The sequence below is a fragment of the Mus musculus genome, chromosome X (assembly GCF_000001635.26).
Source record: "Mus musculus strain C57BL/6J chromosome X, GRCm38.p6 C57BL/6J".
NCBI lineage: Eukaryota > Metazoa > Chordata > Mammalia > Rodentia > Muridae > Mus > Mus musculus.
In genome coordinates, this window is record NC_000086.7 from 160,908,044 (window position 1) to 160,923,153 (window position 15,110).

Here is a 15,110-nt window from a genome sequence, read left to right on the forward strand (position 1 = left end):
CATAGTTTAGCATGTATTTGCTTGCCAACGCTGAGAACCTAAGTTAACCTCCAAGAACTCACATTGTGGCAGCGAAGAACTAATCTCTGCAAATCGTCCCCAAACCACATATGTGCAGCCACAACACTTGCATGAATGCATACAAACTGAATGAATGAATAAAAAAAGTTTAATGGTTCGGTTCCTGGCTGAGGAACATAAAAAAAAAATCCCTTACTAAAGGCCCACTTTTTCAGTTAGTATCTCCCCATATACCAAACCCAGTGTGCACACACACACACGGCATGCAAAGGGCAAGAAAACCATCTAACTTGACAAAAGAAGTATCAGAACCAGATGAAGATATGGCACAGACTTGAGAACTGTCACATAAAGAATTTAAAATACCTATGAATAAACAAGGCATTATGGTTCTTGCCTGCAATCCCAGGACTCAGAGAGTGATGCAGGAGGACCTCTAGTTTAAAGCCAACCAAAGGAACATAGTAAGACACTATTCAAACAAAACCAAAATTATGATTAATGTATTAAGAACTCAAAGTATCCCTTTAATCCCAACACTCAAGGGGGAAAGATCGGCAGATGGATCTCTGGGTTTGCAGCCAGCCAGGGATACACAGTAAGAGCCTATACCTCAAAAAGAAAGAAAGGGAAGGGGGAGAAATCAACTTTCCCACAATCCTACAACTATTCAAAAAGCTTAGTGGGAGGTACAGGAGGTGGAAGCACGGTGCCTTCTTATCACAAGCAGCTCTTTCGACAAGCCTCTTCGTGCTTCTCTAAGCTTTTTGAATAGTTGTAGGATTGTGGGAAAGTTGATTTCTCCCCCTTCCCTTTCTTTCTTTTTGAGGTATAGGCTCTTACTGTGTATCCCTGGCTGGCTGCAAACCCAGAGATCCATCTGCCGATCTTTCCCCCTTGAGTGTTGGGATTAAAGGGATACTTTGAGTTCTTAATACATTAATCATAATTTTGGTTTTGTTTGAATAGTGTCTTACTATGTTCCTTTGGTTGGCTTTAAACTAGAGGTCCTCAAGGTGTTAAACATGTCCTTACCATATGAGCCAGGAATTCTGCTATTAGGTATACTCAGTTCACAAGCACTGAGAACAAATACTTGGATCCTTGTGTATAAAGCAGCATTCATAATGGCTAAAGATGTAAACAAGTTTCCATCAGCAGATGAATAGATTGGAAAATGTGAGGCATACATCATACATATATACACACAATGGAACACTACAGGAATGAAGTTTTCATATGTACAACATGGATGAACCCTGAAAACATAGAAATGGAAGAAGGCAGATACAAAAGGACAAGTATTGTACTATTCCAGCAACACAAACTATCTACAATAGGTAAACAGCACAGAAAAGGAAAGAAGCTTAAAGTTACTAAGTACCAGGATGCAGTAGGGAAACTTTGTGAGGTAGTGCTTACTTAGTTCCAGGCTTCTATTTGGCTAATGAAAAAATGAAAACAGATGGTAGTAGTGTTTTCATATTACTATGAATACATACTACTGAACTGTAAAACTTTCATCACAATTAAAACTAAACAGGAATAGTGCTCTATACTACAAACAAATCATCTTAAAAGGAAATTAAGAGATCAGTTACAGTTATAAAAGCATGAAAATGAATAAGTGAATAAATGAGTAAGATATTGGCGGATTAAATTGCAGATTCTATACAACCCTGATAAAAATTCCAATGGCTTCCCTACCTCCAGGAGTGGAAAAGCTGACCTTAAAATTCATACGGTAGAACAAGGTACTTCAATATACAAAAAAGCATTGAAATGAAAAGACTCAGAGGACTCAGACTTCCTGATTTTTAATTTCATTTCACAATTGTAATAATCAAGACAATCTGTATTGATATGAAGACAGGAACAGAGCCCAGTGAACAAAAATCAATGGTATGTAATCCCCCCCAACTATGGCCAAGTGATTTCTAACAAAAGTGCCACAATAAGTAAATGCAAGAAAGAATTATCTTCTCAATAGAAGGTACTAGCTCAACTGGATATTCACATACAAAGTTATGAAAAGAAGATAAAAGCTAGATGTGGTGGCTCATGACCGCAATCCTAACACTTGGGAGGCAGAAGCAGGATGGTCAAAAGTTCAAGGTCATCCTTAGCCACAAAGTGACCTGGAGAGCAGCCTGAACTATGTGAGACTCAGTTTAAAAGAAACCAAAAGCAGGGACTGGAGGCTTCGCTCTGTGAGTAAACCGCCTGTCATGGAAGCTTAAGGACAGGAGTTCAGATTCTCAACGCCCACATAAAAGCCAAGCATAGCTGCACAAATCTGTAACACTAGTGCACATAAACATGTACAGGGGAAATGGGACATCCATGAAGTTGGCCAACTGATGTGCACCAAGTTCAATAAGAGACAATTCTTCAAGAAGTAAGGCAGAACCAGGCACGGTGGTGTACACCTTTAATTTCAGAACTAAGGAAGCAGTAACAGGCAGATCTCTGTAAATTCTAGGGCAGCCTGGTCTACAGAGTGAGTTTTAGGACAGCCAGGGCTATACAGTGTAACCCTGTCTCAAAAAAAAAAAAAAACACCACCACCAACAACAAAAAAAGTAAGGTAGATATTGATAGAAGACACCTGCCTTCCACCGGCACATGCACACATGAATATAAAAACACATGCATTACACACACACACACACACACACCAAAAAACAAAAAACAAAAACCAAAAAAACAGGGACCAGAGGGATGGCTCACTAGTTAGGAACACTAGCAGAGCTCTTCCAGAAGTCCAGAGTTGGAGTTCTAGGACCCACATGGTAGCTTGCAACAACCTGTATCTCCTATTCCAGACGATCCAACACTCCCTTCAGGCCTCTGTGGGGACTACGTGCATGTGGTGCATAGACACATGCACATTAAATTAATTAATTAGTTAAAAAAATGAAAAGGTTGGACCTCTGTATCACACTATATGAAAATCATATGAACATCAACTTAAAATAGGTGAGGAGCCCAATTATAAAAGCTAAAATTATACTAGTATTCTATTAAATCCAGATAAGTACATTTAAACTTTCACATACTTGGATTTCAGTGTCTTTTAAAGGCACACAATAAAGAAAAAGTAAATAATATATCATCAAAATTAAAAGCTTTTGTGCATCAACAATAACAATATGAAAAGGCCATCTAAAGAACGAGAGGAAATACTTGCAAACCATATACCTGACAAGAAACTTGTACTCAAACTAGACAACAAAATTCAATTTAAAAATGGGCAGAAGAATTAAATAGACAATTCCCTAAATAAAATATACAAATGGCTGGATGTGGGACCATGAAAGGCAGCCTGTTTTCTGGTTGAGCAAGGTTAAAACCCCAGAGACCCAGCAGATAACTCTGCAAGGAACAAAAGGAAGTTTGTCATGCCCCTAGACACCAGGCTCCTGACATGAGACCTCAGCTCCATAATTATGTGGCCATCAGTTACATAGGACAATGCCCCAAGTCTCTGGTATTCTGTCTGGACTCCACCCCCACAGTTACCTGGCAACATCCAGGTATGCTCCTCCCCACAGTTACTTGGCAGGTAGGCCTGGCCCATTATTAAAGGGGCTACTTGCCCCCTCCTCCCTCTCTTACTCTTGCCTCTCTCTCTTGCCCCTTGCTCCCCCTCTCTCTGAATTCCCTTCCCCCTCTCTTCACATGGCCATGGCCAGCCTCTACTTCTCTACTGTCTCCATCTCTCTGCCTTTCTCTGCCTCTCTTAGCTTTCCTTTCCTAACCTCAGGCCCACCCAGAGAAAAGGGGGTAAGGTTTCACTCATCACAGCCCTCTGCCATGACAATAAACACCTTAAAACCATGGACTATCTCTTCTCATTGGGACCTGCCGTGCTGGAGCAATGGAGCAGGTCTTCCTCTAAAAGGCCTCCCTGTGCTTCCAGACATGGCTTCCACCAAGCCCAGCAGCCCAAGCAAACCAGAAACTCTCCTCCCCATGGGAATCAGCCAGAGCTCTCCTCCTGCCCTTTTCCCTTCAGCCTGGGCTAAATCCAGCCATCGGGCCCCCACTCAGTTCTCAGCTCTTCCATGGCATCCAGCAGTTATCTGTGGTGTCCAAGAGCCTGAGAACCTGTCGTCCTCGGCCTCCATGCAGGCCTGGGGTCCCCTAGTCAACTCCAACAGGTCCATGGGGATCTCAGACTGAGATTCCCCACCCCCAGAGTGGGATCCTGGGCTTCTCACAGCCCAAAGCCTGACCGGAGGTGTGGGGTGTGCACAGTCAATCTTCCTGCATCCTCCTCCATGAGTGGCCCTAGCCCTGTGGCTGGTCGGACGCAGGACACTACTATTAACCTACAGCTGGACAGTTGTCTCTGTGGTTAAAAACACTTGCTGTGCAATCATAAGAACTAGAGTTCAGATCCCTACAACCATGTAACAAACAGGCATACAGCACTCCAGCTTCAAGGGAAAGAGAAACAGCAGGATCACTCGTGCTTGCTGACTTCCAGCCTAGCTAAGACACACATGCCAAGTTCAAGAGAGGATCCTGCCTCAAAGAAACAGATAGGAAATGGTTATTAAAGAGGATGCCTAATGCCTTCTTTGGGCTTCCATGTGTCTATATGCATGAACACCTGTATGTGCACATGTGCATATGCACACACATATATACATACATTCACATACAAATGAATCAACATTAATCTTTTTTTTAAAAAAAAGAAAATATACAAATGGCCAATAACAGACAATAAATTCTTAAAAAGAGGTTCAACATTACCAATCGGAGGGGCAACTTTACATCCACTGAGATGGCTATAATGTTTCAAAAGGAAAATAAAGTAAAGATGTGGAAAAACTGGTACATTGCTGGTGGGAATATAGTGGTGGTGCTGCTATGGAAACCAGTTAAACATAGAATTTCCATATGATAGTCTCCCCATCCTCAGTATGCACCCTACAGAACTGAAAACAGAACTCCAATACTTACACATGAATGTTCATAGCAGCTCTATTCACAATAGTCAAAAGGTAGAAACAGCCAGACATTCAGTCACTAAAAATACATATTCTGGCCTGATAAAGAATGCAGCATTGATACATGGTATAATGTTGGTGAGCCTCAAAAAAAAAAAACCCAAAAAAACAAAACAACAAAAAAACAACTTTATGCTAAGCAAAGAAAACCAAATTCAAAAGTCACATGTCATATAATTTCACATATATCAAATATTCAGAATATCTAAACCAAGAAACACAAAAAGCAAATCCAAGTGCTAAAAGTGGGGATGAAAAATGGAGTTTATACTTAATAAGTGTGATGGTTTGTATATCCTTGGACCAGGGAGTGGCACCATCTGGAGGTGTGGCCTTGTTGGAATAGGTGTGACCTGGTTGGAATGGGTGTGTCATTGTGGGTGTGGGTATAAGATCCTCACCCTAGTTGCCTGGAAGTCAGTCTTCCAGTAGCAGCCTTTGGATGAAGACATAGAACTCTCAGCTCTGCCTGTGCCATGCCTGCCTAGATGCTGCCATGCTCCCACCTTGATGATAATGGACTGAACCTCTGAACCTGTAAGCCAGCCCCAATTAAATGTTTTTATAAGACTTGCCTTGGTCATGGTGTCTGTTCACAGCAGTAAAACCCTAACTAAGACAATAAGCATGGAGCTTTGTTTGGGAGGATACAAGAATACTTTAAAACTTGAAAGACTGTGAATGTACTAAATGTCACTGAAATGTACATTTGAAAATGGTTAATTTATGGAATGTAAATTTCATATTAATGTGGGGGGCAAAGTTATGTCTTAACTATCACTTCAATAAAAAAACTCCATTTATTGGGCCTTAGAAACTTAAACTAGTTAAGCAGCAGCGTCCCTCACATAAAGAAGGATAATTCCTTCTAACCTAAAGTTAGGAGGTAAAGCAGCTGACACAATGCTTGACGGAGAGACATTAAGTGGAAGTTATTGTTGTGACTTATTAATGTATTTATCTTTCCTTGACTTATACAAGAAAGATATTCAATTGTTTTGTTTTGTTTTTCTCGAAAGAATTTTATTCGTCACATTGCAAGAATGTCCTTCTTTTAATCCGAAGACTGTGTTCTTCATTCTCAAGAAGAGTGCATTGTGCTTTTGTTCATCTTTGGGTGGAACAACAGCTGATTAGTATGTTTCTGTATGTCTGACTCCCAGAATATTCTACTGCTCACCGTATACAACTTCCCATGGAACCGTTTAAAGAATTTACTCAAAGTGAAATCAAAGGAAAAGTAATTCTCAGGGAAAATCTCCTCCTTCTGGCTTTTAATTCCTTAGGCTCCGAGAAACAGAAAACAGATGCTTGCTCCACTGAGACTACTATACTATTTCTGCCACATTCTCCTAGTTGGGGTTTGCTTCACAATAGAAATAAGCAAATTTCTTTGCAAAAGCCAGATGATAAGTACTTTAGCCTCAGTGGGTTATATAATAAAACTATACAGCTCTCTAACTCTATCACACAAAGCAGCCACAGAAATAGCACACATGAATGAGTGTGACTGTGTTCCAACAAAACTTTATTCAAGAGAGAATTTTATTCTTCAACCTTCAGATCTACATTCTCGGGCTAATTTCTCTTACCCATCCTAATATGATGGCCTTACCCTTAAAGGAAATGACCAGGGCCTAAGGTCAAGTTTGCACTGTGTCATCTGAATAATAATTGTAGACCTCAGGAGTTTATAAAAGAGCTTCCTACTACCCCATTCTCATTTGTTATGCCAGCAACTAATGGTGCTGCTTTCATTCTCAGCTTTGTGCATTTGTCTTAAGGGGCACTAGGAAATACTGTCCTTTCCTATGGCTTTATTACTGACAAGCATTTTTCATAAACAGGCTTAAATAGGGAACTTAGCAGGAAAATGAGGTTTCACATTTTCCTTTCAATTGCCATCTTCTACAGTATTCAGACTGACGACTTAACTACATTTTAAGCTCCTTGACAAAGGAAAAATGTAACCTTACATGTGTTGGTTGAGCTAGGCTAAACTAACTTTCTCAAAATAATTCATTCTTATTGAATTAGAAGAGCACTGTCCTAGCTAAGTGGCTGATATTTTGTCAGCACTCCATAATTTTTTTTCTTTAGCAGATATGTATTCAATTTTGTTTGTAATGTTAGGCCTGGAAAACATTGTTTTAAAGAAAAAAAAGTTGGCTCAGCAGGTGAAAGTGCTTTCCAATCAAGCCTAGCAACTTGAGTTTAATTCTTACAACCTACACAAAGGTGGTAGGAAAGAACTGACTCCCCAAAGTTGCCCGCTGACCCTCACACATGCATGTGACACATGACACCCCCAACATGTGTATCCATGTGTGAAGAGTATGTTTTAAGTTCTTGATTTTTTTCTAAATGAAAATACTTTAACATATAAAATAAATCCTTAAATTAAGAGATACTAAAATTCAAAAATATCTAAGCTGTGAATGATAGCTACTAATCATATGTACTTTGGAGCTACACTTTTTTTTTTTTAGAAATAGACCACACTGCACTACTTTCCAGTCACTGGTTTCAATAACATATAGACTATATTTTTTATTTAACAATATCCATTAAAAGGGCATTTGTTAATTAGCTTTTTCTTACATTATCAGTGAATATATTTTTTCAAGTCTGTACAGAAAAATAATCTGTATTAATTTTTACTATTGAAGTCTTAAAGAAGTTTCATGAAGGTGACATTATAGATTACTTAACCACAGATCTTTGTCAGAGATAAGAAATCACTCCTTCTCTCCCCCCCCCCCCGTGACAAGGTTTCACTGTGTAGCCCTGTCCATCCTAGAACTTGCTCTATAGACCAGATTGGCCTTGAACTCAGAGATCTGTCTGCCTCTGCCTCTGCCTCCCCAGTGCTGGGAATTAAAGGTGTGCGCCACACTACCGCCTAGCTTGAAATCACTCATCTTAAGATGGAGAAAGAATGTTCTTGTCTTAGTACTAATTATAGCATAATTTGCATAAAAGGGATTTAAAGTTCACCCTATAATGTTCAATAAATAGTGACACTGATTGAAATGAGGAACCTGAAAAGAAACATATAGAAGAGAGGTGGTACCAAAAAGCTGGACTTGGTCCCTTACAAGGAATCCAAGATGTTCCTGGCCATTTGAATGTGGTAAACTGGAAAAGCAGCCTGGGGAACAATCCTCTACAAAGGGTTAAAAAGATGCTTTAGAAACTGAGTCAGAGCCAGGCATGGTAGTATAAGCCTTAATACCAGCACTTGAGAAGCAGGAACAAGCAGTTCCAGGGGAGTCAAGACTAAATAGCAAGTCCCTATCTAATAAAAAGAAAAAAAAAGGAATGAAAGAAAGAAGGGAGGGAGGGAGGGAGGGGTAGAGAGAAGGAAGGACAGACAGAAGAGAGAGAAGAAAAGATAAAGTAAGCAAGCAAACAAAAAAACTGAGATAGAATGAGGTAGTCTTCAGTGTAGACAGAGCTAGTAAAAATAATTTTAATGAGTACTTCTTTGTTCCATTAACTGAGAAACCAACAGAAAACCAAATCTAGATGAGGATGATGAAGATTCAAGCATTCAGGAAGCAAGAAAAGATCCAAATTCTTCTACTTCCCTAAAGAAGTCAGATCTGCATGGAAAATAACATCCATTTCTTTTATTGATGTACAAATATGGGCAGATCTTCCTATCAATTGGTTATGGGGTGGGCTTGACAGCTCATTTCTGTAACTCTCATAAAGCAGAGACTGGAGCAGAAAGAATGCCACAAGTTCAAGGCTAACCTGTACTACATAGTGAGTTCCAGTATATTACATTGTCTCAAAAATAAAGTAAAACATAACTACAGAGAAGTAACATTTTAATGAAAGTCTTACAGTATTTCAGAAAACTAATTAGATCAACAACAGCAACAACTACAAAAAACAGGTCAAGAGCAGAAAGCAAGTGAACTAATTGTTCTGTATGAGTGCCTCTATAAGACAAGGACAAAAGATATTTTCTTTATTAATGATTCCTATTATCTTTGCTCTAAACCTGAAGTCTAGTGACATCTCATTAATCTCCCTAACCTTCAGTAAATTAAATCACTTAGAATGGATTATAATGAAAACTGCAAACTTTTTCCAGTTTTTTTACAGTATTTATTAAACCCCAAATTTCTCTGTGATTTTAAGTAATAAAAATTTATACACACAAAGCAGAAACCCTGATATTTACTTAAATAAAAAGAAAGCAATGATGGAGAAAATGATATAACAAACTTCTATTCTACTGATCTTTGTTTTAAAACTGTAACTTATATATGAAGCTTAAAACTAAAAATTAAAGAAAAAAGAATTTGCTTTATTTAGTGTAGTTTTAAAAACTAAGTTAGTTAGCCAGGCATGATGAGGCACACCTTTAATGCCAGCACTCAGAGGCAGAGGCCTGTGGTTCTCTGTGAGTTCGAGGCCAGCCTGCTCTACAGAGCAAGTTCCAGGACAGCCAGGGCCACACAGATTAACACAGTCTCAAAAGAAAGGGAGGGAGAGAGGGAGGGAGGGAAACAAGTTAGTTTTGTTTTAGTAGAAAATACTGCACAGTTTTAGATGGCAGTTTGCCCAAAGTAAATATATTGTTCAAAATTATTAAAAAAAAAAGTCACCAGCTTTTACTCAAATATGACCTTGATATAGTTTGATGTTTAAAAAGCCTACAAATTGTTTTGGAGAAAAATCAAAATAAATTCCTGTATATGCTCCTGTCAGGTGTGATGGCTCATTTCTAAATCCTAGCTCTTGGAAGGATGAAGTAGAAGGATCTCTATATCTTTGATGCCAACTTAAGCTACACAGTAAATTCTAGGATATCCTGGGCTATAGTATGAGACATTAGTCAGAGAGAGAGAGAGAGAGAGAGAGAGAGAGAGAGAGAGAGAGAGAGAGAGAGAGAGAAGGGAAGGGAAGAAGAAAGAAAGAGAGAAAGAAGGAAGGGAAGGAGGGAGGGAGAGATGGAGAGAAGGAAGAGGAAAAAAGAAAAGAAGGAAGGAAAAAGTATGCTACTAACAATGAAGTCTAGCCAGGCAAGATGGCTCAAGCCTGTACTACCAGCACTCAAGTGGCTAAGACAGGAAGACCAAGGCTAGCCTGGGTTTCATAGTGAGTTTCAGGAAAACCTGGAGTATATTATGAGTACACACACTGTCTTAGGGTTTCTATTGTGAAGAGACACCATGACCAAGGCAACTCTTATAAAAGATAACATTTAATTGGGGCTGGCTTATAGGTTCAGAGGTTTAGTAGATTGTCCTCATGGCAGGAAGCATGGTGGCCCACAGGTAGACATGGTGCTGGAGAGTAGCTGAGAGTTCTATATCCTCTGGCATCAGGAAGAGAGAGAGACTCTGGGCCTGGCTTAATCACCTGAGACTTCAAAGTGCACCCCCAGTGACATACTTCTTCCAACAAGGCTGCACCGACTTCAACAAGGACACACCTCCTAATCATGCCACTCAGTATGAGTCTATGGGGATCATTTTCATTCAAACCACCACACCCCTTATCTCAAAAAAAAAAAAAAAGACTTTAAAAGCCAACCAGGAAGCCTCATGATAAACAAGAAACTGTGACAACTGAGTATGAACAACTAAGAATGTCTTCTTGGTACAGACAAAGATATTTGTTACTAGTGTCTTAGGGTTGCTATTGCTATGATTAAGCATCATGACCAAAAGCAACTTAGTTCACCATCATTAAGGGTAGGAACTCAGAGGCAGGAGCTGATGCAGAAGTCATGGAGGAATGCTGCTTACTGACCTGCTCATCATTACTTGCTCAGCCTGTTCTCTTATAGAACCCAGGACCACCAGCCCAGAGATGGTCCCACCCACAAGGGGCTGGGGCCTCCTCCATTGGTCATTAATTGAGAAAATGCCCTGAGCTTATAGAGGCATTTTCTCAACTGAGGTTCATTCCTCTCTGATGATTCTAGCTTGTGTAAAATTGATATAAAACTAGTGAGCACAACTAGTGAATATTTAATCAATTTTATACTACCTATTACAATCACATTTTTAACACGTGAAAGAGGAAAACAGCACATTTTATAATGTCTACTTATTTAAAAATGTCATGTACCCATTTCACTTACAGGCAATTTGATACGTGGCTCATTGTAGCACATGGATTTGTTCACCTCTCAATCCTCATCATACGTCCTTCTATAATTTTTAGACTACTGATAAATACTATCTTTCAAGTTCTTCCTTCCCTCCTAGTCTTCTTTTGAAGCAACAATTTCAGTAGCCCATTCATTCAGCTCTATATTCCCTCTTGTAAGCATCCTATCATTTCAAAACTCCATTTCCTCCCCAAGTTATCTACTTCTAGAAGCAGAACAAAGCCTGGTTTCTCTACTTAATGGTTTCTTATCTTTAAAATGGGGACACAACCACAACTGTTGAGGAGATTGAAACATCTGCAGTGCCTAGCATATGACAGTGCTCAATATGTGGTGTGGGTTTATGTTTTTAACATTTTCAACTCTGGCCCTCAGGAAAAGAGGAGTGGCAGGAGGAATCACATATATATGAATAAAAAGAAAACCACCAAGGTATCTGTGTAGGGTAAAGGTAAAAAATGGTGCATCTTATGTAGCAGAAGATGGCCTAGTTGGCCATCACTGGGAAGAGAAGCCCCTCGGAATGCCAGGGCCAAGAAGCAGGAATGGGTGGGTAGGGGAGCAGGGCAGAAGGAGGGTATAGGGGACTTTCAGGATAGCATTTGAAATGTAAAAGAATATAAAGAAATATCTAATAAAATAAATAAATTAAAAAAGGTGCATCTTTCAAATATGAGTACTTTTAAGTCATTATAAGCATTATAATTAAGCATTATCATTAAGACTTTTCATATACATGTCAATGTGTACACATAACAAAAACCAGACGTTATCCACAAAAAAAAAAACCACAAGCTGTATTTTTCACTTGGGCAACATTTCAACCGCTAAGCTAAAAAGAATAGTCTTTAGAGAGTGAACTAACACAGGATGCAAAGACACTTGCCTTCAAAACCCAGAACCCATGTGGTGGAAGGAGAGAACTCACTCCTGCAGATAGTCCTCTGACTTCTACATGCACATTATGATGTACCACAACACAAGCAAGCAAGCAAAGTCTCCTGTAAGTCACCTATAAACCTTAGGTACTGAAGTCTAAAGAAGAACACACCAATTGGTTATTCAATACTAAATGATCAGCACTAAAAACATACAATACATACTATAAGCATTATACAGACTAAGAAGGTTGTATTTATGTATTTAGGAGTACACACACATGCACACATGCACACATGCACACACACACACACACACACACACACACACACAAAACTAATGAAAAAAGAGACAATAAATTTGAAATGAAACAAAGGCATATGGGAGGGCTAGAAGGGAGGAAAAGGAATGTGGGAAATGATGTAATTATAATCTCAAATGATTGCTTTTTAAATCATTTTTTTTCATTTATTAACTTTACATTCCACTCACTAACCCCTCCCAGTCACCCCTTCCCACAATCCTTCCCTCTCTCCTTCTCCTTTGAGAGGGTGGGTCCTCTCTGGGTATCCCCACACACACCCTGGCACATCAAGTCTCTGTGGGGCTAGGCACATCCTTTCCCACTGGGGCCAGACAAGGCAGCCCAGCTGAAAGAACATATCCCACAGACAGGCAACAACTATTGGGGTTCGGTTGTTCAGGACCCACATGAAGACCAAGCTGCATGGCTGCTACATATGTGTGGGGGAGGGTCTAGGACTTCCATTTTCCTGCCACCTCTCTGCCAACTTTCATCAGACCTGAGGATCCTGAACCACACAGGTAAGCTTCCCTCCCCGCATCCATCTTCCCTGCTCTCTGAGTCCTCTGGGGCATCCCAAGCTGCCCTAAGCATCCTGCTATCCCTGTCATCAGATGTGCAGAGCCTGAACCATACAGATTAGCTTCCTTTCCCCAACCCATCTTCCCTATTTGTTGAGTCCTCTGCCCAGAGTAGCCTGCTATCCCAGGGGGACTTTCAATCTCCTGCCAGCTATCTGCCCACCTTCATAAAAAATAGTTAAAAAGAAAGTATAGTTTTGCTCTGGAATAGCTCATCATACTATGTTCAGAAAAGACAAAACATACTTGACCTCTAAAGCTCTTATCAGTATACAGACCTAAAGTGGCTTTTTTTTTATACGTGCTTAGAGACATAATATATTATGAACCACTTAATTATATAATATTTAAGTATACTATAATGTTTATTATTATATAATTAATACCTAACAATAGTTGATCTATGCTTAAAAATAAACCTATTATATAAATAATTAGAGACAATAATACCTAAAATTTTAAGCATCTTACTAAAATGTTGATATACAAATATATTGGCACAATTTTTTTATATAATGAACACAATAAGCAGGATCACATATATTTTACCTATAACATGAATTCCATAGCAATCTGTTCATTTGATTCTAAAGCATAAATCCCATGAGGCACACCGGATTCCCTATTTTTATATATTGGAGCATAGATTTGAAGGTCTGATTTTAGTTGGGAAAAGGATATACTCTAACAAGTCAAACGGCTAAACAGCTGCCGATGCTAAAATGAGTTTCATATTATTCTAAGTTATGGCCTAATTTATGCTTTAAATTTTCCATCCTGTAACAATCTTTTTAGATGCATTAAAAGGGAAAAGCAACAGTACTTTGAATGCTGATCTGAACCTCTCATTTAGTGAAAAGCAGGACAAGACAATTTTTAGATACAAGCTCAGGTTGACTGGCTTGAACTCCTTATCCTCCTGCTTCCATCTCCCAAGTGCTGGGATCACAGGTGTGTGCCACCATGCTGTTTTATGCTGTACTGTGGGTAAACCCTAGGGTTTCCTATATACCAGCTAAGTACTCTACTAAATGAGCTACACCTCTAAGTGGAATATTTTGTTTTTATCTTTCCATTTACTTGTTTGTTAGAATATTGTTTTAATATATACTTGGTTTGGCTAATAAATAGTGCCAGCAATATGGGACTAAAGGAAATTGGATGGGAGTGGGCATCCTTTGGTTTTGGGAAACCCATTTTGAATGTGAAATGTAATGTCTACTGACTATTATATACAACCCTTTGAATTACAATGATGAATATATCATAGTTTTCTTGCCCTTGTAGCCTATATGAAAATAGTTACTTTAAAATCTAGCGCTTGAGGTTTCTGCAAATGAAATCACACCTTGCTAGGTATGATGGTGCATACTTTATAAGTTCACTTCTTAGAAGGTAGAGGCAGGAGAATGAGGCATTCCAGGTCATCCTTAGCTACATAGGAAGTTTGATGACAGCCTACATGAGACCCTCTCTCAAACCACTCCTCCCCCCAAAACACAAGCAAACAAATGACTAAATTTAGGTTAATAAATGACAAAGACTAGCAGAAAATATTTAAACCATATAAATATAAAAATCATAAGCAAATGATGCGTGTGTGTGTGTGTGTGTGTGTTGTGTGTGTGTGTGTGTGTGTGTGGGTGGATGTGTGGTGTGTAGTGTGTGTGTGTGTTGTGTGTGTTGTTTGTGTGTGTGGTGTGTGTGATGTGTGTGTGTGTGTGTGTGTGTGTGTGTGTGATGTGTGTGTGTGTGTGTGTGTGGTGTGTGTGTGTGTGTGTGTGTATCGTGTGTGTGTGTGTGTGTGTGTGTGTGTGTGTGTGGTGTGTGTGTGTGTGTGTGTGTGTGGTGTGTGGTGTGTGGTGTGTGTGTGGTGTGTGTGTGGTGTGTGTGTGTGTGTGTTGTGGTGTGGTGTGTGTGTATTCTAGACGTGTATGGATCTCCTAAATCTTTATGGTTTAAAACCCAGCACTAGGACTGAGCACAGATGTAGCTTACTTCATAGAGTACTTGCCTCATAGTCATAAGAGTCCAAGCTCAATGCCCAACCCTGCATAACCAGGCTGCGATGGCACATAATGGGAATCCCAGCACTCTAGTGCTCGAGGCAAGAGATCAGAAGTTCAATGCCATCATGCCTGGCTACATAGTGAGTTTTGAGGTCAGCC

General features: G+C 39.5%; 1 protein-coding gene across 1 annotated transcript in view; it reads right to left on the reverse strand.

Annotated features, from left to right (window-relative positions):
• Cdkl5 (cyclin-dependent kinase-like 5) overlaps positions 1 to 15,110 on the reverse strand; it is a 210,374-nt gene that overhangs the window by 123,736 nt on the left and 71,528 nt on the right. The gene's annotated exons all lie outside the window — the stretch shown is intronic.